The sequence below is a fragment of the Bombina bombina genome, chromosome 4 (assembly GCF_027579735.1).
Source record: "Bombina bombina isolate aBomBom1 chromosome 4, aBomBom1.pri, whole genome shotgun sequence".
In the NCBI taxonomy this organism is placed as follows: domain Eukaryota; kingdom Metazoa; phylum Chordata; class Amphibia; order Anura; family Bombinatoridae; genus Bombina; species Bombina bombina.
Window position 1 is genome coordinate 1,037,889,927 of NC_069502.1, and position 4,994 is coordinate 1,037,894,920.

The window sequence follows — 4,994 nt, forward strand, 5'->3', positions numbered from 1 at the left end:
TTGTGGAATACTAACTAATTTCCCTTTTCAATATCACATTTAGGTGGAATATTACACACTTACCTTTTAAGTTTCATCATTTAAGAAATAGACAAGTTAATAGGAATAGTACATACATATTGACTTAAACATCGTCTAGGGGACTAAGCCTTCCAGTTAAGACCATAAGGGCACAAGTTCAATTTCTCCTTAGTTTTACAAAATTAAAGTCTACGTATACACAAGTATCTTTTTTATATGTTTAATTGTTGATCTATGTATTACATATAGTGGTTAAACAATCATAAGGACCCTGCCCTGATTAGACAATTTCTTAGGAGGGAAATTACCAATATTGCCAAGTTATGTTATGTTTTTTAACTTACCATATTCTTACATCCAAGAAATGTAGCAACGCTGAGAATATGTCTGGTAGAATTCCTAGCTATTATGAAGCCAACCTGGTCTATGTGGATAATTTTCTCCAGTAAGATAGCCAACCTCTTAGCGATTATTGAAGATAGAATTTTATAATCTGTGTTTAATACAGAAATTGGTCTATAAGACGCAGGATCTTCTGGATTTTTTCCTTTTTTTAATATTAAAGAGATATTGGCCGCAGAAAAATACAAGGAGATAGAATCATTGGAACAAAAATAAAAATTAAACAATTTGCCCAAAGTCAGCTTCAACTCTTGGGCCAGGATCTTATAAAATTCTCCCGGTAAACCATCCGGACCAGGTGCTTTATTAGATTTAAGCCAATCTATAGCTCCAAAAATTTCTTCATCAGAAATAGGTGCAATTAGAAAGGCTGATTCCTCCTCCAGAATCTGTGGGATTTGCAAATCCTGCCAGAAATTATCTTGACACTCATCATCACTAATTATATCAGTGTAAAGTAGCTGATAAAAATCATAAAACCCCTTACAAATCTCCTCTGTTTCAAAAACTCTAGAGTTATCTACTTGCAGAGCAGCTATATAGTTCTTTTTCTTTCTGATTTTAGTAAGGCGAGCTAGATGTTTAGCGGAACAGCCCTGAAAGCCCCTAAAATATAGGCTAATCTTTGATTCTTGTTCCAGAGATTTTTGTTTAAGAAAAATATCCAGAACTTTTCTTGCTTCAGAATAGGCTCTCCAATTTCTAGCTGATTGCTGATATAAATATTTTCTATATGTGTTTTTTACCTGATTAGAATATTGCGTTTCAGCTGCTCGCTGTTTTTTGTTTGAGTTGTACATATAGGCCTGTATTTGACCGCGTAGCACCGCCTTTGCGGTTTCCCAAAAAACTTGAATTTTATTGAAGTAGTTAATATTAAAACTACAGAAGTCCTTCCAGCTCTGTTTTAACCATATAGAAAATTTAATATTGTTCACAAGATATCTGGGGGAAAAGAATCTGACACCCCCTGACATCACTTGGCTCATTTGCTATACTAGGATAGCTTAATTTAATCTAATTTAACTTATTAAACTCAATACATTTGTAAATATTAGGTTAGGCAGATATGTTAAAACCTCTTGATAGTCGGTTTAGATATTTGGTAGCAAAACATTAGAGGGTTTTAGTCTGTCCCCCACAAGGTGTGTGTTAACATTGAGGGTTTAATTAAGTAACTTGTTCGATTCAGCTGTTTTACATTGTTTTATCCAATGGCTGTGCTACTGGGGTAATAAAACTCAGTACTGTGTTTGTTTTGGTTAAGCTATGACTACGGCTTTTTGCTGAAACGTGTATGCTTTGCACAGCCGATTTCTGAACTTTGCACTGTTGTGTGATTTTATGGTGGAGTAACATGTACTTTTAATATTACCCTATTGGGTGAAATAAATGCTACGTTTTATGCATATTACAGGATCGGCTTAGCTCTCTTTTTTCTATATTGCTAATATGTCCAGCATTTGAGCCTATCCACCCCTGCAAGGAGTAGAGCTTAATGGTTGCCGGAGAGGACCTTTTCTGATTGGATCTCGAGACAAGCCCTCTCAAGCGGACCCTCTGATTGGTGGAACACAGCAGAAACCCTGACACGCCCACATCTTGGCGTTACAAAGAAAGGCTTGAAGGTATTGGTGTTTACCAGCAAAATAAATAAGCATTTCATTAACTAAGAAGATTCCCAGGGAGGGGGCAGCTTTAAAAGGATAACTGCTGGTGAGAGGACCTGGTATGCTGATACGCCGGTGAGAGGACCGGGTACGCTTGATCCCCAGCATCAACGAAGATCTGTGAGTTTCATAGTTTGAGTTTTGCATATTGATCACCTGCCTTTTCTTTTGCCCGGCAGCAAGTTGCCCCATCGCCCACATCTTGGTGGCTTTTAGAGGGGATCTTGGGACAGCTGCAGGGTAAGCCAAGCACGAACAGCTTGTGACATTGGTGATCTTTATATGTTAAGACTGTTAAAATTATAAATTGCATTATCACGAACTTCGGCCAAAAGCTCCTCCTATATTCTTATTACTGAAGTTACTGTTTATATGGGCCTTAATTTTTCATTATAAATATAAACATTTTGGCCACATTATTCTCTGTTTCTATTCCTCTGTTTGCTTGCCCCATTTTTAAAAATAAACCTACCAAAGCTGGGTTACCCAGCTCTCAACTTTGATTCTGATTAAAAATATTGCTATAATCTCCTGCTGACCCACTTGTGCAGTGTGCCTGATTGTCAGTACTGGACTGGGAATTGAAATCCTCCCTGGAAAATTTGAGACCCTATTTTCCGTTCACTCAGTATAATGCACACATTCAATTTTTCTCAAAGGTGATATTACTGGGATACTCCTTCCCCCAATATTTCGTTTCAGAATTATATTATTTTGTAATTACATTTTTTTTCCAGATTCTTGTTATATGCACTGTAAAGCCCAATTACATCCATTAATCACCCCTTTAAATTGTAGCTTTTCTAGCCATAGCTGCTGCAGCCCACCATGAAATTTCCTGGTATCCCGTTAGGCCAATCCGGCGTTGCTGATTGGCATTACATGACAAATCATCATGGCTCCTAAACCAAAGGATCTCTTATTTTGATGACATTTTGTAGTTAGCTAGAGGACATCAATCAAGTAACTTCCCAAAGTCAATATTTTGTACCCTTTTTTGAGACATAATATATTATTCCCACTACAGCAGGGTAGCCAAAAATTTATAACACATTTCAAATAATATAAACTTAAAAGCTAAGGCCAAAAAATACCACTATTTTGATTTATATTTGTAATTTGAAGGTAACGTCATGTGACCTTCAACCTTAAATATTTCATAATAAACATTGAAATTTTACGTGATGATTTGTCATTGAATGCCCACCAAAAAGTCCTTTCTATTTCACAGCTATTTTACTTCCCAAGGGTGTGATGGTTGATGTTATTATAATTTCCACTTTTTAATGGCTTTCTTTATAATTTTTTTTTTTTTTTTTTTATATATGTTGATTTAGCCTAAACAAGCTTGCTCAAGCATTTGTATTAGTGTATACGATTTTTTTTCTCAATCTTTTAGAATTAAAAAGTGCACCTTAATCATAATTTTACAATTGTAAACACATATTTACATGTTACACAAAAAGTTTCTATTGTAAGCATTGTCACACATTAGGTACAGTTCAAGGTAAGCCACAAAATTTTTTTTAGTTAGTGGGAGTATGGGAGACTGTTATCCAAACTGAATGTCTTAATTTTTAATAAAAACTCTTTGAATTACAACTATAAATAATATTTTTGGGCACTAAGATCAAATATTAAACAAACAAATAAAGATTTAACAATCAACCTGCTGCTACCATACGCAAAAAAATACAGTTAATCTCTAGGACACAGTGTTGTCATTCTGGAAGTCCGCTCCTCATAAGAAGAAATAAATAAAATAATATTAATGCTTTGCCCAGAGGCACAAACAAGTGAGTGACTTAAATTTACCCCTTAATCCATATTCCATCATTTATTTCCATTTATTAATAAAATAATCTCTGTTTCTTTCTCATTTTTTTAAGAAATTACTAAAGAAACACTGGAGACTGTACGTTGAGGGAGGAGACAGACCATAAAAAAAGAGAATGCTACAAGGAGTTCACGGGTAAGTATTATCAATACATGTGTACTTACAAATAATTTTTAAAAAGCTGCATGGAGTGCTGCTCATATGTGTCTAAAGAAGGTTTTAAACTTTCATTTGAAACCTCTGTAAAATAATAAGTATCAGAGCTAGTAATTTCACCATCTTTAGATAATTACAAATATATTATAAACTGAAGATTCAAAAGGCAAAAATACATATGGCAGATCCATGTGTATAAGGGTTATCAATAGAAATTATAATTGAGTAGGTTAAACATTTTGAAGATTCAGATTTTGAACTTTGCAGTAGGTAAGCTGCATGGACAGTCAGACAGTAACTCTCTTGGAAACATCATTAAATGAGCAACGGTTTCCAATAAAGGTGAAGGTATACAGTATATGTAAGTCCATATGTATTTGTAAACCTCATGTGGCAGAATGGTTACAGGTACATTTATTGTTCATGCTAATTGTTATTATGATACGCTATTATTGCCATTCGTCATAGGTTCCATAAAGAGCATGTAGTATGCTATGCATGCACCCATATGTTGTTACGGTTGGAGAATCCAGGTTTTTACCCTATAAACAATAGCACTGAATTAGACCTTAAGGGAAATATAGTGTATTTGATTCATATTCATGAAATCTAACTTTTGGATTTAGTGATAGTATCCCTTTAATGTTGATTACTTTAGCGACAGATTCATTAATGAACCTAACCAATCTGAATAATTTTGTTTTTGTTTTAAAACATATGTATTGCAGAAGGACACACAATTCATTTTCCAACATACATTTGAAATTTTGAAGATGACAGAAGATATTTCCATAAAATCGACCGTCAAGAAAGCTTTACATTGACTATGTAAGTAGATACATATAGATATAAATATACCTCAAAGACAAAGTGGACATTTAAATTGTGCAAATTAAATGACACATGGA